At 56.8% G+C, this 18,737-nt stretch overlaps 1 protein-coding gene and 1 long non-coding RNA gene across 3 annotated transcripts in view; one reads left to right on the top strand and one right to left on the bottom strand.

Annotated features, from left to right (window-relative positions):
• Positions 1-18,737, top strand: part of GNG7 (G protein subunit gamma 7) — a 131,086-nt gene that overhangs the window by 91,320 nt on the left and 21,029 nt on the right. The window contains exon 3 of the mRNA XM_028483510.2: positions 6,048-6,084. The gene's annotated coding sequence lies outside the window, so the exon portion shown is untranslated. The remainder of the gene's footprint in view (positions 1-6,047; positions 6,085-18,737) is intronic.
• LOC114484804 (uncharacterized) overlaps positions 1-18,737 on the bottom strand; it is a 28,239-nt gene that overhangs the window by 705 nt on the left and 8,797 nt on the right. The window contains exon 4 of one of the 2 annotated variants that reach the window (XR_003678130.2): positions 10,661-12,264. The exons of the other annotated variant lie outside the window; for it this stretch is intronic. This is a non-coding gene — a long non-coding RNA (uncharacterized lncRNA). Of the gene's footprint in view, positions 1-10,660; positions 12,265-18,737 lie in introns of those variants that run through there. 2 annotated transcript variants of the gene reach the window in all.

Raw genomic sequence — 18,737 nt, 5'->3', positions numbered from 1 at the left:
GCGCTGCAGGGTGTGGAGCAGTGGCCCTGCCCCCACCCACTCGATGCCAGGAGCCCCCCAGAGTACCAACCACAGATGTGCCCAGACACCGCCCAGTGTCCCCTGGGGGCAGAACTACCCTGGGAGAGACCCCTGCCCTAGTGACCCACTCCCCCAACTACACACACACACACACACACACACACACACACACACACACACACACACACACGTGAAGACCTCCCCCGTGTCCTGCATGTAAAGCAGGGCCTTGCTAATGAAAAAGCACAGAGTCAGGGGTTCTGGAATTTTCCTCCCTCTGTCTCATGGGTGAACCGTGGAGCTGCATAGGTCTCCAGAAGCACCAGGGACCCTGCCAGCCGGGTCTGCAAAGCAGCCGTAACACCTTTCTCAGGAGAAAGAAGGGAAATTCAACTTCTGACCCGTAATAAACACTCAGCAAGTGTGATGACCCCAGCCCAGCCCCATCCCCCCACCCAGGCTCCGCCCTCCAGGAAACGAGGATAAAGTCAGAAGGGACCTAGGGAGCCAGCCCTCCTCAGCTGTACCCGTGTCAGCCCAGGACCCAAGGCCTTTCCACTCGACTCAGGCCACTCAGCCCTTGATCCTGGAGCCATGGCTGCTACATCTAATAATTCGGGTTTCGTTCAGTTAAAAAATACTTTGGGGGCTTCCCTGGCGGTCCAGTGGTTAGGACTCCGTGCTTTCAGTGCAGGGGGCCCAGGTTCCATCCCTGGTCGGGGAACTAAGATCCCACCTGCTGTGTGATGCGGCCAAAAAATTAAAAAAATAAATCATTAAAAAAATATTTTATTGCTACAAAACCCCCCCTAACCATCATCTGGGCCTTCAGCGAGTCATAATCTTTTTGCTGGTGGCAGGTCCTGCCCCGATGCTGTGGATGGGGCGGCCGTGGCCGTTTCTTAAAATAAGGCAACAATGAAGTCTGCCGAATCGGTGGCCTCTTCCTCTCACGAACGGTTTCTCCATGGCGTCCGATACGGTTTGATGGCATTCTACCCGCAGGAGAACTTCCTTCACAGTTGGAGTCAATGCCCTCAAACCCTTTGTCAACTAAGTCTATGTCCTATCCTCAGTCCTTTGTTGTCATTTCAACAGTCTCCACAGCATCCTCACCAGGAGGAGATTCTTCCATCTCCAAACCTGCTTCTTTGGACTCAGCACACTCTTTCTTTTTTTTTTTTTTTTTTTTTTTTTTTTTTTTTGCGGTACGCGGGCCTCCCACCGCTGTGGCCTCTCCCGATTTTTTTTTTTTTTTTGCGGTATGCGGGCCTCTCACTGTTGTGGCCTCTCCCGTTGCGGAGCGCAGGCTCCGGACGCACAGGCTCAGCGGCCATGGCTCACGGGCCCAGCCGCTCCGCGGCACGTGGGATCCTCCCGGACCGGGGCACGAACCCGCGTCCCCTGCATCGGCAGGCGGACTCTCAACCACTGCGCCACCAGGGGAGCCCTCAGCACACTCTTTATTCCTTGCAGGAACGTGTTGCCCCAAACCCGCAATTTGTAAAGAACGCGATATCCGTGAAGCGCCATAAAACGAGGTGTGCCCGTGTATCACGTCATATCCGTCGTGTTATTTTTATCATCGTTGCCTTAGTTCGCACCTCCTGCAGTGCTGGGCACCGTCTTTGTCTCGTTTCGTCCTCACTGTGACCCCGAGAGCGATGTCGTGGGTCCTCATGTTACAGACAGGGCATCAGGGTTCAGAGAGCCAGTGGGCCGACGTCCAGACCAACGCCCCGAGCCAGGGCCGGAGCTCGCTCAAAATCCCCTCCCTGCACCTCAGCTGGGCCAGAAAGACCGACTCCTCACCCCCTCTGAGCAGATGCTGGCTGGCTGTCTTCTAGAACGTTCTAAAATCTTCTAGGAAGTTCTTCTCACCTAAACAGCTCATCCTGCAATCAGAATCTGTACCCTCTTTCCCACCTTCACGAATGAAAGTCAAGATGACCATGATCATGAAAATGATGATAATAATAATAAAAATAAATCATTCCATCGGAATAATGATTCACTGCAGGAGGAGGCCCTGGCATGCCTTCGGGGGTCTCGGAAATGTTCTACGTCTTGATGCAGGTCATGGTGACTCAGGTGCACACACTTTTTAAATGCATGCTCTGTACATGAGCAATCTGTACACTCTTCTGTAGGCATGTCCTACTTTAATAAAAGAGTGTGGCAGGAACTCCCTGGTGGTCCAGTGGTTAGGACTCCGCGCTTTCACTGCCGAGGGCCCGGGTTCAGTCCCTGGTCATGGAACTAAGATCCTGCAAGCTGCGCTGCGTGGCCAAAAAAAAAAAAAAAAAAGTGCGGGACAATAACATGTGTCTGAATCCAAGAACCAAAGCTTGGTGCCCATGCCCGGCAAGGCAGTGGGAAGCGGGTGAGCAGCCCCGTGGTTCCGATGGGACTGTTTTGCAGTCTTTTTGAAGGTCAAGCTGGGAGGTGGATCAAGTCCTCTATGCCTTTAAACTCAGGGTTTACACTTAAGAATTCATCCTCAGGAAAAAAAAAAAAGAGGCACACACAGAATTCCCTGCGCTTGGATATTTGCTTCACGTGCATTGATTCTCAAGGTACAATGGTTCAGGAAGAGGAAAGAATCAGAAACAACCTAAACATCCAATAATGGGCAACGATAGATATACATAGTACTACTACTAATCATAAATTATGGTTCATCCACCAAGGCCCTGTTGGTAAATGCAGCATTAGTATCCCGGACGGGACCCCGGAACAGAACAGACATTGTTTGGCGGGGTGGAGTAATGGTGAAATCCAGATAAAGCCTGGAGTTGAATTCAGAGTAAGGCGCCTGGGTCCATTTCTTCATTTTGATGAGATGCCAGCCTTAAGAGGAGCTGGCTGAGGGCACGTGCAAACTCTCTGTGCTGTTTTTGTCACTCTTCTGTCCATCTAAAATCATTCCAAAATCAGTCAGAAGAATTTGTGACGGCATGGGAAAATCGTGGTTCCCCTCACAATGTGATGTAGACAGTAAGCAGATTAAGAAAAATGTTAAAGGCAGGTGATCAAATTGCATGTAGGACCCGAATTTGTAAAAATGGACAGGTATGTGTACATGCCGTGAAAAATCCAGGTGGTGGGATTATGGATGATTTCTGTTACTTTATGTGATTTCTAGATTTGGGAAAACGGAATTGTGTCCCTTTCCTGGTCATGAGGAAGAGAAAACACGTATACAGTTTATTCTTGTCATCGGCAGCGGTTCTGGGCCATGAAGTCGCCGCAAACACTGAATTAGTGAACACCGCACCACCGCCCCTGGGGACACACGGGGCCAGGATCCCGTGAGCCTCCGTCACCCCGTTGCCACGCCCGATCCCCACGCAGACTCGTGTGATGTGCGTTTCTGTTGAAAGGCGCCTTGTCTGATACCAGCTGTTGATCCATTCACGGCGGGGCTGTAACCCTGGCCCGAACGAAGCTCATCTAACACACGTACTGTCCCCGTGAGCACGTCACCGCCCTCCTGCACTTGGGACGCTGGCCGGCACTTCAACTGTACACTGGGGGGCCGTTTTAGAGGCAGAGTCACCCACCAAAAACCCAAAAATGCCCAAAACGTAGCCATAAATGGTGAAAAGGACCCTGGTTACCACCCGGTTCCACTTCAGCTGGGAAGGTGGCTGTCGGTGACTCGAATGTTTCACTGCTCTGCTTGTGTCCTCTAGTCACTGCACACTCCCACCCCCAAGTATCAGTCTGGGGGTTACAAATACAATCTAGCCAGTAGGTGAATTCCCAAGTACAGAATCCGAAGGTATTGAGGCTTGACCCTATAGAACACCTCCCGTGGCCCTTTTCCACGCGGGCCTGCTGGCATCCACACGGCAGGCGGGCCCAGCCCTCACCGGGAGCATGGGCTGCCTTTGTGCCCCAACACCCCGGTGCCCCAGCACACTCAGCCCAGCAAAGGTGTGTCTCCCCCTCCAAGCCCCGGGAGCCCAGTGTTGACCTTTAGCAGGAGCTGGGGTTCCCCCGCCTCAAGGGACCGGGGCAGGAGCGCTCTCTGCCAGATGCCTTACTCTGTGTCTGTGTGTCTCACTCAGCACTTCCTTAAGACAGGGGTCTCGGGCTTCCTTGGTGGCGCAGTGGTTGAGAGTCCGCCTGCCGATGCAGGGGACACGAGTTCGTGCCCCGGTCCGGGAAGATCCCACATGCCGCAGAGCGGCTGGGCCCGTGAGCCGTGGCCGCTGAGCCTGCGCGTCCGGAGCCTGTGCTCTGCAACGGGAGAGGCCACAGCAGTGAGAGGCCCGCGTACCACAATAAAAAAGAAAAAAAGACAGAGGTCTCACTTGGGGGTGACTCTGCCCCCAGAGGACACTGGGCCCTGTCTGGGGACATCTGTGGTCATCAGGACTGGGGGGCTGTTGGCATCGAGGGGGTGGGGTCAGGGACACTGCCTCACACCCCACAGCGCCCAGGACGCCCCGATGTCAACAGTGCCGGGGGACAGAAGCCCTGCTTTAGAGAAAGCTGCCCCAGGGACTTCCCTGGAGGTCCAGTGGTTAGGACTCCAAGCTTCCACTGCAGGGGTGAAGGTTCGATCCCTGGTCAGGGAACTAAGATCCCGCGTGCCACGCGGTGTGGCCAAAAGAAATAATGAAAGCTGCCCCAGCCATCTCCTTCCTGTGGCTGAGACTCGGCTGGGTCTCCCCGCCCCGGCCCCCGCCCCACCCTGTGATCCCTGATGCCGGCCCCCTGGGGCCCTGGGCCACTGAGAAAGGCTCGGTGGCCCTCGGCTCTGGCCCTGGAGTGGCAGCAGCAGCATGTCCCTTTGTGTAGGTGGAAAAAACCCTGTAGGCTTGTGGAAAGAGCTAATGTTTGTGAAGGAAGAGGGGCTGGCTCTCCAGACCGAAGGGGACCTTCAGAGCCGAGGGAAACAGCCTTGCCCGAGGCAGGCCCCGCAGCTCAGGAAGCCTGGCCTGCATTGGGCAGGGGCTTCTGTTGACCTCCCCACAGCGAGCCCACACTGGAATGGGCCCCAAGCAAGGGCCTGCCTAGAACTCGAGGGTGGTCTAGCTGCTGGCTTGTGAAGTGTGGTCAGTGGCCCGGCACCTGCCGGGGGTCCCCGCCCCCGGAGCACAGGCTGAGGCATCCGTCTGGCCGAGCGGGACGTGTAGCCCCGCAGCAGAGGACAGACCTCCGTAGCCTTTAGCCTCCTCCTCCACAAACGGGAGGCTGGTGCTGGCCGCGTGGAGCAGACGGGGTTACCGCTCACCCCTCCCTCCTGGCCTTGGTGGGTGCCTCCCTGGGCGCGGCAGTGTGGAGAGTGGGGTGGAGGCTGGCGTCCAGCCTCAGGGTCACCCTGACAGCTGGACGTGGCGGCCCCAGGGCCCCTCATTGCTGTGTGCATCAATCATCAGACAGAGACTCGGCTCCGTCCAGGGTTCCGCTTGGAGCAGTGGGTCCCATCCCCCGGAAGGCCAGCGGCTCCAAAGTACCAGAGCCCACCCCGCCCCCGGGGTCCGATCACGGGGACTTCCATACTTTCCCGGTGACCTCCTGGCCCCAGGCGGCCAGCCTCAGATCCCTCGCCTTCCTGGCCCCGTATACCTGTCACCTCTTCCACCCGGGGTTAATTGCTTTGCCCCGAGATCGCTTTTTCCACCTCTCCCTTTTTGGCCCCGGCAAGTGGCTTCCATCAAAGCCGAAAACCAGACGTGGAAAAACCCCAAGCGTGACACATCAAGGCTCGGTTCCATTTCAAGGCTTGGGGTCCCCGTGTCCTGAAATGGAATAATACAAGTTCCAGACAAAAACTCAACTCCCCCCCTCCCCAGAGAAACACAGTTGTCTCTCCTGAATGGATCGGTTGTAAAGAATAAAGTGAAATCTCCAGAAGCACCCCCGTTCCTTCTCTGGAGGACACGGCCGGTTCCAAACCAAATGCCACATTTTTGGTGACAGCCAAGTATCTCTCTGAGAAAAGCTGGGGCCAATTACGTTAAAAATATTTAACCATGATTTTTTTTTTTTTTCCTCTCTCTCTCTCTAAACAGGGTCAAACAGTGCTGCTTCTTGGAAAAACTGAAAAAGGTATGTAGCGTTTTCTCTTACTTCACGAGCTTGGAATCCCTTGTTTTTGAGCAAAGGAACAAACAAGCCAGAGTGTTTCGGGCGCACATGACACACTGGGAATTGTGTCACCGTGAAACAAGCTCCGGGCTCCCAGCCAGGAAACCTGAGTTCAAATCCCAGGTCCACCTCTGAGAGGCTCTGCCATGTCTGGGCGGGTTCCTTTCATCTCCCTGCAGAGGAAATAACACTCTGTGACTTCCCAAGCGTGGTGCCGGCCGTTGGCAAGGGGGCTCTCACCAGCAGGTTGGAAACGCGTGCCTTTCCAGGAAGTGGTCCATTTCGTGTAAATTACCTAATCTGCTGGCAACCTTGGCCCCCAGCACCCTCCTGCAGCCCTTCCCACTTCCAGGAGCTCAGTGGTCACGCCTGGCTCTGGTCTCCGGCGTCTGGTCTCCGGCGTCTTCCCCCTCTTTCTCGCCATCAGTCTGGCTAAAGGCCAGGATCACCCCTCTTCTCAAAGGACCAGTTTCAGTTTCTCTGGCCACCCTCTGGTTTCTCTGGCCACCCTCTGGTTTCTCTGGTCTGTTTCGTTTATCTCCGGCTCTGTCGTTTCCTTCCTCCTGTGGGCCTTGGGTTTTGCTTGCCCTCCCTTTCCTCATTCCTTCAGGTGTCAAGTCGGGTGGTGCATCTGGGACCTTCCCCAGAGCGCCCTCTGCGGCTGTCACTCCCTGCCCCCAACACCCGCATCCCGCAGGTTTCAGCAGGTCGCGTTCTCAGGCCAGGCGCTTTCCACCTTCTCCTCAGCCCCACTGCTCGTCTGAGCGTGTGTGGTTTGATTTCCACGGGTTCTGTGACCGCTCTGGGAAGGCAAGGGTATCGGGACGCCTTTCTCGGTGGCAGGACGTTGTTGGGAGTATGGCTGAAATGGGATTCTCTTGGGGCTCTTTGTGGGGCTCGCTGAGAACATGGAGGGAGGGCTGGTTTGAGGCAGGGGGCACTTTGCTCTGGACCCCTGGCTTCACTGCTTCGTCTCTGAGCCCCTCTGAACGCCTGCTTCATACAGCTGGAGGTGGGGGGTGTAAGGCCCGAGGACACGGGGCTTGATCGGCTGTGAGGTTTGGGGGTCCGGGGTGGAGGTGGCTAGAGCAGAGGCTGAGACAGAATGCCCTGAAGTCGCTCGCTGGGGCCGCCATCACAAAGTACTACCGACTGGGGGGCTTGCAACCACGGAAACGCGTCCTCACGCGGTTCCGGAGGCTGGAAGTCCGAGATCCAGGTGCGGCAGGCCCCCCCTCCATCTATAGGCTCCGGGGAGGGTCCTCCCTGCCTCTAATGGCCTCTGGTGGTTTCCAGCATCCCTGGTGGCCTTGGCTTGTGGCTGCATTCCCCCAGTCGCTGCGTCCTCTTCACACGGCCTCCCCCACGTGTGCGTGTGTCCCGTTCTCGTGCAGACACCAGTCACTGCCTTTCGGGCCCTACCCCACCCCTGTACGACCTCATCTTAACTAGTTACATCTGCAGTGACCCTATTTCCAAATGAGGCCCCAGGTATCAGGACTCAGGACTTGAATGTGTCTCTGGGGACACACTTTAGCCCACAGCTCTCCTGGCTCTGTGAGCCCTTTGCAGCCAGGAGGTCCCAGAGGGTACCCAGTGCCCGTGGCACTGGGATGGCAGCGCCCTGGGCCACAGAGAAGCCAGAGGGCGCTGGGGCTCCCTCCCCGCCTCAGGGACCGTGTGCTCTCCCTCCCTCTAGGCTCTTCCTTCGGGGCTTCCCCTCAAGGCCTCTGGTTTGGCCAGTGCCTCCCTGGGTCCCCCCCCCTGCCCCGCTGGCAGCGGCCCTGGTACGGGAGACAGGCTTTCATCTGCAGCTCCCACGCGGCTCAGTGAGCAGAGTTAATGCCCCCCTTCGGCCCCGAGCCCCCGTGTCAGCCACGCCTGAGCAGGGCCAGAGTCTCCAGCAACCACCCCCGCCAGCACCCTCAGCCCAGGCTTTCATGCTTCCAGGCACGGGGTGCTCACTCCCTGAGTCCCAAAGGGCTTTGAGCGGTGGCCGCTGATCGGGGTGGCGGCACGGCTGAGTCCCTGGGACCCAGGTCCCTGCCGCAGCCCAGAGTGTGGCCTGGAGCGCTCATTTCACGTCCCGTACCTGCGAGATGGGGACGAGAACTCCCAGGGGGCCTAAGGGGGACTGCGGACGCCGACGCAGGCCCGGCCCACGCTGGGCTCCTCGTTAACTGTAGTGCTCACACGTGGAGGCTCACCTCCCTCCTGCCTGCACTCCTCGGGCCCTTTTGCCCCTGAGGATGCCACACCTCTCTGCTTTGTGCGGCCTGCAAGCGGCCCAGGCAGAGCCGGCCCAGGGTGAGGAAAGCCGGGCACCCGCCCCGGGCGCAGAACTTAAGGGGACACCGAAAAATGCAGTCATCGCTATGCTGTATCTTAACATAGCAATATGTCCTAAAAATCTAAATTAATGCCCCCCAAAAAATCCATGGTCAAGATTAAAAAAATTGGGGGTGGGGAGGGCCGTGCCGCACGGCTTGTGGGATCTTGGTTCCCCGACCAGGGATCGAACCCGCGCCCCCTGCGGTGGAAGCTCAGAGTCCTAACCGCTGGACCGCCAGGGAAGTCCGAAGATTCGAATTTCAGTTAAAGAGGGGATTGCTTTGCCCTAACCCCAGCCCCATCAGATCCTGTCCCTAATGAAAACCTTGACATGTGATTCATCATGGATATTTTGCATTCATTTCGACTTCTTAAAAAAAATATTGCATGAAAGTATGAGATCACGGTGACCGACTTTTCGGTGCCCCTTAGATTCTGTGCCTGAGGCGGGCGCCTTGCCATCCTCACCCCAGCCCGGCTGACGAGAACGGTGGTGACAAAGATGATGATTTGAAACTCAGGTACTCCCCAGTGGTCACCAGATACCCTCATCTCGGTCTTTTCACGCTCTCCGTCAGTGGACCACAGGTCCACGGCCCCCTTTCCTGATAGGGAGGCCAGCGCTCAGTTGCCCCTGGTCCCCGGGGACACACACGTGTACATGGATCACGGCAGAGCCACCCCCCCCGCCAGGCTCAGGTGTCAGGAGAGCGGCTGGGGCTGCGGCCGCGTGGCCTCGTGCTGCGGGGTGGGGGCCACACTCTACAGCACCTGCCAGCGGGGAGGACACAAAAAGCTCCAGCCCGTGACTTCGGCCGGCTCCACCCGGGCCCTGGCCCACTCCCAGGCACCTGGCCGGCCCACTGCTGACCGCCCCTCCCCACTTCCTCATCCCCCGCTGCAGACCCCGCCCGGCAGCCCGGATGGTGTCTGTCAGGTGCCTCCTGTGAGCCAGACCCGGCTGCTTGGTCTCATTTTGTCCTGGTAGGAGCCTCAGGGAGCGGGTTTTCTCATCCCCATTTTATAGGTGAGGAAACTGAGGCTTAGCAGCAGAGAGACTCAGCAAGGCCCCGGGCTGGTGGACCATGGGGCCAGAGTTCCAGCTCCTCTTTCTCCACCCACAAGGCACCTGGCGGTCCGTGTTAGTCAGGGTTCTCCTGAGAAACAGAACCAACAGGATGTGTGTACAGAGAGAGAGTTATTTTAAGGAATTGATTATGGAGGCTGCAGGGTGGAGACGCAAGAGCCGACGCCACAGGCAGTCACTGGAGAATTCCCTTCCGCTCAGGAGAGGCCCTCCACCTCCGTATCCCCCGCAGTCTCATCCAGAAACACCCTCACAGAAGTATCCAAAAGAACAACTGACCACGTACATATCTGGGCATCCCATGGCCCAGCCAAACTGACACGTAAAATTAACCATCCCATAGTCTTTTTACTTTTTTTAAAGACCAGGTTCTATTTTTTATTTTATTTTATTTACTTATTTATTTATTTACTGGCTGCATCGGGTCTTAGTTGCGGCACTCAGGATCTTTCGTTGTGGCGCACGGGCTTCAATCTAACTGTGGCGAGTGGGCTCAGTAGTTGTGGCATGCAGGCTTAGTTGCCCCACGGCATGTGGGATCTTAGTTCCCTGACCAGTGTCCCCTGCATTGGAAGACGGATTCTTTTTTTTTTTTTTAATTTTATTTATTTTATTTATTTATTTATTTTTGGCTGCCTTGGGTCTTCATTGCTGCGTGAGGGCTTTTCTCTAGTTGCGGCCAGTGGGGGCTACTCTTTGTTGCAGTGCGTAGGCTTCTCACTGAGGTGTCTTCCTTGTTGTGGAGCACAGGCTCTAGGCGCGCGGGCTTCCATAATTGTGGCACGCGGGCTCAGTAGTTGTGGCTCACGGGCTCTAGAGTGCAGGCTCAGTAGTTGTGGCGCATGGGCTCAGTTGCTCCACGGCATGTGGGCTCTTCCTGGACCAGGGCTCGAACCCGTCTCCCCCGCATTGGCAGGCGGATTCTTAACCACTGCGCCACCAGGGAAGCCCTGAAGACGGATTCTTAACCACTGGACCACCAAGGAAGTCCCAGTCCTTTTTCTTTTTTAAATTTGTTAATGACAAAGTCACAACTTGGCACCAGGTCTATTGACCGCAAGCCCAGTTTCCCTCCCACCCACCCACCCACCAGGTTTGTATTGGTGATGTGTTCTGAGGAAATGGAATTCTGCTTGGTTGAATTGTATTGAATTCTTTAATTCAAAGATAAACTCACCACAGTTCATCTCTTTTCCAATTATTGGGTTTGGGAGAATTTGAGCAGTGGTGATTTTGCCAACTTTTCTCTTAAAAACAAAAAGATGTCATTTGACCGGTTTCCTGGTGAACAGAGACTAGAATTATCAGAATTTTCTTGGTCGTATAATGCAATGAAAATGGTAAAGAAGTCTCCAAACATATCTGGGCATCCTGTGGCCCAGCCACACTGACATGTAAAATTAACCATCACATAGTCTCCCAGGCTTCATGGCCCCTTGCCCACCTGGATAGGACCCCTCAGAGCCCTCGGGGGCCATCGCCACTTTCCCTGAGAGTCAGGATGGGGCCAGCAGAGGGGGGGAGTTCAGTGAAAAGCTACAAGCTCAGATATTTGTACAGAAATGTGCACAGCACCACAACTCACAGCAGCCAAAGGTGGACACGACCCCACTGTCCATCAGCAGACGATAGATACACCCACGGTGTCCTTCCACACACGGGAGCATCACGCAGCCACGCAAAGGGGTGCAGCACTGACACTCGCTACCACGTGGATGGACCCTGAGAACACGACGCTCAGTGAGAGAAGCCAGACGCAGAAGGACGCACAGGGTGTGATTCCATTGATGGGAAACGTCCAGAACAGGCCGATCCGCAGACACAGAGAGTTGGTGGTTAGTGGTTGTCAGGGGCTGGGGAGGGGGTGGGAGTAACTGCTGATGGGGACGGGGCTTCTTTTTGGGGTGATGGAATGTTCTGGAATCAGAAAGAGGTGATGGTTGCACAGTAATGTGAATGCACTAAATGCCACTGAATTGTACACTTAAAAATGGTTAAACTAGCAAATGTGATGTCACATATATATATTTTTACAATCTTTAAAATTTAATAATGTAATACACCAAAAAACCATTGAGCGAGTGAACACTTTCCATGGTGAATTGTTTGTTTTCTGCCTTTCTATCTCAGCAAAGCTGTCAACAGGGCAAAGAGGAGGAAGCACAGAGCATGCTGAGGGGTCGGGGCTGGGCTGTCAGAGCTGTTGAATCACAGCGATTTGTTTTCTTTCCCGTGTTCCCAGCATCTCGTGGCTACGCCGGGGTAATGGGGACAGACGTTGGGAAATGTTCCGCAGGGCAGGCGTGAGCGGTGAAACGCAGGAACAGAATTCTAGTCCTGCCAGGCTCGGTCCCAGCAGGTGCTTGGCATGACAGAGCCCCCATCCCCGCCGTGCCTGGTGCAGTACCCATCTGGGTGCAGGTGAGACCCGCCGGGCACATCTGCAGGGAGTGCTGGTGGGACAGACAGCAAGGGAGGAGGCAGGGCTGTGACAAGGTGGGAAAGTCCTGGACTTTCGCAGCAGGCTTCCAGGTGATTTGTTTTAAAAGGCGGCAAGGAGTGATGAACGGTTTTCTTTCAGCATGGCTCTTTGGCTTGGAATTGATGGATCAGCAAACCTCTCCCTTCACTGGTGTGGTTCCTTCCCCACCACAACCCTGGGAGTCACAGTTGGCCACGGCCTGGGGCTGGCTTCTCAAAGCAGGACACACAGCAGTACCTTCCTAGGGCAGTCATTTTAGTCAAAGACTTTGGTGTCAGGAGGGAGACATTATTTTTTTAATGTTAGTTTTATATTTTCTATTTGTATTATTTTTACAGTCACATAGATTAATTCAGGAGTGGCAGGCCCAACTGACATGACATTGTAGGAAAAAATGAGGGAACGTCAACAGGCCACATCAGGCCACATCCCCTTCCATCTCCTCCGGACCTGGGTCCTCTCTGCAGGTTGTGCTTCTCTGCTGTATTAGTTAGCGATGCTGCATGACAAATACCCCCAAGCTCCACCCACTTATCATCTCACAGTGAGTCAGGGGTCCAGGCACAGCCTAACTGGGTCCTCTGCTCAGGGTCCCACCAGGCCACCATCCAGGTGTCAGCTGGGCTTCATTCTTACCCAGAGGCTTGACTGGGGGAGAATCTGCTCCAGGCTCCCTCAGGGTGTTGGCAGAATTTGTGGTGCCTGTAGCTGCAGGAGTGTCGGCAGCTCCTAGGGGTCACCCACCGCTACTGGCCACATGCACTTCTTTTTTTTTTTTTTAAGATTTATTTTTATTTATTTATTTGGCTGTGCCAGGTCTTAGCTGCAGCATGTGGGATCCTCGTTGCGGCATGCAGGACCCTTTAGTTGCAGCATATGGACTCCCACTTGGGGCATTCAGGATCTAGTTCCCCGACCAGGGATTGAACCCGGGCCCCTGGCCTTGGGAGGGCGGAGTCTTACCCACTGGACCACCGGGGAAGTCCCCACGTGCACTTTTTTTTTTTCTTTTTTGCGTTACGCGGGCCTCTCACTGTTGTGGCCTCTCCTGTTGCGGAGCACAGGCTCCGGACGCGCAGGCTCAGCGGCCATGGCTCAGGGGCCTAGCCGCTTCGCGGCATGTGGGATCTTCCCGGACCGGGGCACGAACCCGCGTCCCCTGCATCGGCAGGCAGACTCTCAACCACTGCGCCACCAGGGTGAAGCCCAATGTGTATGTTGTTAAGCCACCAAATTTGTGGTAATTTGTGACAGCAGCCACTGGAAATGCAATGCCAAGGAATGTCCAGGGAGCTGTGTATACCCCAAGAAGGGGTTCTGGTGCAGCCTTGTGCATGGACAGCAGACCAGGGGCTTCTCAGAGAGGGTGACACTTCATGGGGTTTTGCAGAATGTGTAGGAGTTTGTCCAGGCTCAGGTGGGAAGGCCTGGACCTGCCCTCCCCTCTCTCCCAGCCTCCTGCCCTTTGGCTCCAAGCTGCACCCTCACGGGGCCAGGGTGACGGCATTTCCTCAGTGCCGGGAAGCCGAGAATGGGGGTGACACCCTCCACGGGCGCTCGGCGTGCTGGCCCAGCCCAGTGCCCGGCTTGCACACCCTCACATGACTGCAGTCATCCTCCGGGTGCACAGAGAGGGCCCTTTCTTCTGCTCCCGCATCAACCACACCGTCACCCTCCGTCACCGCGGCTCATTGTGCACCCACCTCCCGGCTCGGGCCAAGGGCGGCCGTTTGCCCTGCAGCTCTGTTTTTCCCTCGCTTGTGGGCACCTCATTCATTCCCCTTTTTCTAGCCTTTTCTAAATATAGCTGCCAAGGGACCCGAATTAGCCTGCTGACAGGGAGTCACAAGACACTGGTCTTGGGGAGGTGGGGAGGGGCGGGGCAAGCCTCCTGCTGGGAAGCGTCTGCCTGGCAAAGACCCAGCTGGTCTTTTACGGCCCCCACGTCCCACCAAAGGTCATGATGCCCAAGGTCACAGAAGCCATCACGAGGCCAGCCCTCCCCACGCCAGGCCAGGGTGACCTCGACCCTGGAGAATCTCGGACCCAGCTGGGAGGCCCGGATCCCGGAGCCCAGAGCCAGCCCTGGCTGGGGTGGGGGGCGGGGGGCTTGGATGCCCGTTCGGCTCCTGGTTGTTGGGGGCCGGGGTCAAAGAGGTTTTGTCTCCTCCCTCGTAGAAAAGTCCAAATGCCAGTGTGGCGCCCGTGGCCCTCCGCAGGTCCCCTCTGTCTGTGACCCCGCTTGGAGCCAGGGGCGAGGCCAGGAGGCCACCGCATCCCGGATGCTGGGGACACCGCGAGGCGCCTGCCCCTCCCTCTGACTTTCTAATGGCGCGTGCACGTTTCTGTAGGGTCTAGAGCAGGTCTCTCCACCTCGGCACTGCTGACGTCAGAGCCGGGTCATTGTCTGGGGGGTGCGGCGTCCCTGGCACAGTGGGGTGTGGAGCAGCCTCCCTGGTCCCACCCCCTCAATACCAGGAGCCCCCCAGTCGTGACAACCACAGATGCCCTAGACATCGCCCCTGTTGGAGACCCTCTGTTCTAGGGGCTTCCATTGCCATGGACTGTGGTGCAAGGGTACCCCCCGGAGGCGTGCAGGTCCGAGGCCTCGTGCATACAGTAGGTGTGTGAGAAATGCACGGTAATCAACCTGCACATGGGCACAGCCCTCTGTCAGCCAGCGCCCCAGGCCCTGCAGGAGGGCAGCTTGTTCTTCAAAGAAGCCCAGAGACTGTTCTCCCAAACCTCATCCCTTTCTGCTTTGCTTTGGGATTGTTTTTCCTCTTTCAGCACAGTAGCCCGCCTCCTTTTCTTCTGAACACCATGTACTGGGGGGCGGTTATATCCCCGGGGTGGGGGAGAGCCTGCTTTCTCACCGGGGTCTCGTGTGTCCTCCTGTCGAATCTGGCTGGAGGTTTGTGTTTGGGGCGGGGGTGGTTTTGTTTCCTTCCTGTTTAATGGCAGGTGGGGTTGGGGGTCAGACTGCTGGGCCCTGGGAGGAAAGAACTCAGAAGCTTGGTGAGCTGTAAAGCTACCGGTTCCGGAAGTTTTAAAGCAAAATGAAGGCTGTTTCTGTTCTCTCTGAGGACAAGGAATTACTGCCGCCCGCCTGCCTCCCCTCCCTCCCCCTCCCCTCCCGAGAGCAGAGCTCTGCGGGCTGGGGACAAGGCCAGGAACGCAGGCTCGGGGCTGCCAGCCGCCCCCCTCCCTCTGCAAGGCCACCTTCTTGGGGCTCTGACTCACCCAGCTCGCCGGCCACACAAGCCCCATCCGCCTGGATGAGGAGGCTGTGGAGGAGGGTTTCAGAACCGCCTGGAAGCAGCAGGCTTTCTCTGGGCTGAGATTCACTGAGGCCAACTTCCTGTGCCGTCGGGGGATGAAATGCGTGTGGCACTCATGTCCCAGGGAGCAGGAACCACGGGGAGCAGGTTGGCCGCTAAGGGAGAAGCTGCCAGAAACTCCTCTGGCTTTAATGCTTTACCTGCATCTCAGGGCTGTTAAAAAAGAGAATGAGTGTCCGGTCCACGCTCAGCGGAAGGAGTGGGTGCCAGCTGGAATTGTCCCCGGCCCCATGGCCGGCATCTAGCACGTAGAGTGCTGGGAAGAAGCCAGCCCAACAATCAGGAGACCCCACTCGGGCCTCCCCTGGCCATTGTATCAGCTATCCGTGCTGCGTAACAAGCTGTCACAGACCCGGCAGCTTCCAGCTCTCAGTTCTGGAGGTCGGCAGTCGGGCAACGGTGTGGCTGCCCTCTCTGCTCAGGGTCTCACCAGGCTGCAGTCGAAATGCCTCATCTGGAGCTCATTCAGATTGTTCCCGAGTTTGGTTCCTTGCAGCTATAGTAGCGGGGTCCCCCCCCCACTTGCAGCCACCCCCATTTCTTGCCACCCGGCCACCTCCAGCTTCAAAGCCAGCAACACAGGGTCTCCCTTGCATGGAGTCCCTTTCACACCCACTCCCCTGATTAGAGCAGGCCCACCAAGGGTATCCCCTCTCTGTCACCTGTGCCACACGACACGGCCCGGCCCAGAGCTAAATGCCTTCCTGTCCTTGGGTCCTGCCCACACTCTAGGGGCGGGGATTGTGTGAGGTCACTGGGGGTCATCGTAGAGGTGGGTACAGCCCCAGGGATCCCTTGCTAGATTGCTGGTGAAGGTTGAGTGTGACAAATGCTTTGTCATTGCCAGTGGGCCCCCCAGAGGAGGTAGGGCCTCCTGTGCATGGCCCAGGGGGGGTCACTCCGGGTCACAGGTGAGATCAAGCGCGTTAGCCCTGACTCTGCATGGGCCCTGAAACCAACACCACACAACGAAAAGAAAACCCTCATTCCTGTTTCCCGTGATTCTCCTTATTGTCTTTAACAGTAAAATTCAGGGCAGAAGCATTGCTGTGAGGGGTTCCAACTCAGTACTTCTCAGCTGAGGGGGCGGTCCTGCCACCCCCGGGGCCACGGGGCCACGTCTGGGGACACCTGTGGTGGTCACGCGCCTCGGGGGCTTCTGGCATCAAGTGGGTGGGGGCAGGAATGCCGCTCAAACCCCTCAGTGCTCAGGACGGTACTGGTGTCAGCAGTGCCTGGGGGACAGACCCTGAACTAGTCTGTCCTCCTCAGGACATTAGGTGGCCTTTGAGGGACACTCTGTCTCTGAGAGCCAGCGGCTCCCACCCCGCCTTATCCCAGGCCTATAAGGCTCGTGCTGCTTCTGGAAGTCGCGGCCGCGGCTTCCAGGGGATCAGTTCGTCTCACACTGAGTCCCCAGGGCTGCGGGTCCACGTTCAGTGCACAGAACTGAGAGCCGGGCCGGGACTGTGCCTGGGTGTCCGCCTGCCGCAGGCAGACCCCACAGCCAGGGAGGGGTCCCCAGTGGCCCCCTGGCTGCACCGCCTCTTGGGCCACCAGAACCAGGAGCCGCTCCTCGAAGGCCCTGCTCACCTCGCCAGCCGCATTTTTCACATTCTTTTCCCTTTACGCAGCCCAGCCAGCCAACTTTCTCAGAAGCCTCTGTGGCATCCCATTCTTTCTCTTCTGGTAAGAAGGCAGCCTCGGCGGCTCGGCTCGGGTGTCAGTTTATCGAGTGGGCTGGGAGTGGCACTCTTCCCAGCTATGAGAGCTATGTGTGGAATTCACAGGGATCGCTGGCATTTTTGTGTCTTGCTGTCACTGCTTCCTGTGCAGCTGGAAAACACCTCTGAGGGTGGAGATGGCATCACAGGCTGAGCAGGGGGACACACGTCTGCCCTCTCCGGCCTCTGAGTCTGCCTGCCAGAGATACGCCGGGCAGGTTGGGGCTTCCCTAGATGCCCAGGGTGTGTGCCTACTCAGGGCTCGGAGCTCCAGGGTTCCGGCAGGGGCTGCACACCCCCAGGCCTGCTGTCTCCTTGGCTTTGCCCACGAGGACACGAGGCTCAGCCCACCCACCCCCAACGAGGTCTCAGGTACCTATCTGCCACGCATTCCCCCCCACCCCCGCCCGCCCCGCAGCCGTGAGCAATCTGGACACACAGTCATGCCAAGTATCTTGGCAAGACACAGAGGCCAAAAGACATCTTAGAGGTCCTGCATCCGGGCCTGTCCTGCCGCCTTAGAGAGCGCCCGTTACTCCGTCTGACTCACCCAGGTGGAAGGAAGCAGACTCAGCCGCCAGGAAACGCCAAGCCCACGTCACCAGGAGCAAGGGGACAGAAACGTATCTTGAGAAGGCCTGGCAGGGGGTCCTCTGTGGGGTGCAGAGGTGATGATGCAAAGGTCTCCCAGGCACACATGTGCAGCCCTGTCGTAAGCTGGCCGGACAGTCTGCTCAAGTCCTCGGGGAAAAGTGTCCAGGACTCCGAGAGCCCCAGAGTCACTTATAAACCACCAGACGGGAGGCGCAACGCTGGGAGTCTGCTGTTTCATCTCACTCGGGGTTTTCTCTGACCCTGGTGGCCACACAGGCCTGCCCCAGTGTTATGGGTGTCCCCAGCGTTCTGCCCCAGTCCTTCTCCAAAGCAAGAAGCCGTGTGAGGGTCCTGGCACCATCCCCCGTGTGTGGAGGCCATTAGCCCTGGGACCACTGTATGTCTAAACCCTTTGCCAAATGCACTGGGCCATGGAGGATGCAGAGACCGTGCCCCTCACCCTCCGAAGCTTGCCTCTGGGTGCAGGGGGGACAGAGCTATGTGCTGGGACCCGCCCGACTGCCCCTAGATCTGGTCTCCCAGGGAGCCCTGGTTTGGGAATTAGATTGAAACCCTGGCCCAACCTCCACCCGCTGCGTGGTCTCGGGAAGGTTATTAACATACAAACGTCTTCAAGCCTCGGTCTCCTCATCTGTAAAAAATGGGCACAGGAGTCCCTTCATGAGGCCCGACATGGTGGTGCTCCGCAGTAACAGAGACTATGAATGCACTCCATCACCTCAGAGTAGACATGAAGCTTGGCACTCCAGTGCTCTTGTCCACAAGCCAAAGACACACAGCCTATATATTTCCTGGTCCAAGTCAAACAAACCACTGATTTTTCCCATCTTCCACTTTCCTCCTGATCAGGAAAATATATGGCTGCCCTTCAACAACAGCAAGATGAGGGCTTTTCTTTATCTTTTCTTTTAAAAAATGTTTGCTTAAAAAAAAAAAATGTTTGCTTAAAAATGTTATTCCAGGGGCTTCCCTGGTGGCGCAGTGGTTGAGAGTCCGCCTGCCGATGCAGGGGACACGGGTTCGTGCCCCGGTCC

This window comes from Physeter macrocephalus, unplaced genomic scaffold (genome assembly GCF_002837175.3).
Source record: "Physeter macrocephalus isolate SW-GA unplaced genomic scaffold, ASM283717v5 random_39, whole genome shotgun sequence".
NCBI lineage: Eukaryota > Metazoa > Chordata > Mammalia > Artiodactyla > Physeteridae > Physeter > Physeter macrocephalus.
The sequence above is the reverse complement of the archived record's forward strand: the minus strand, read 5'-3'. Positions and strand labels throughout refer to the sequence as shown.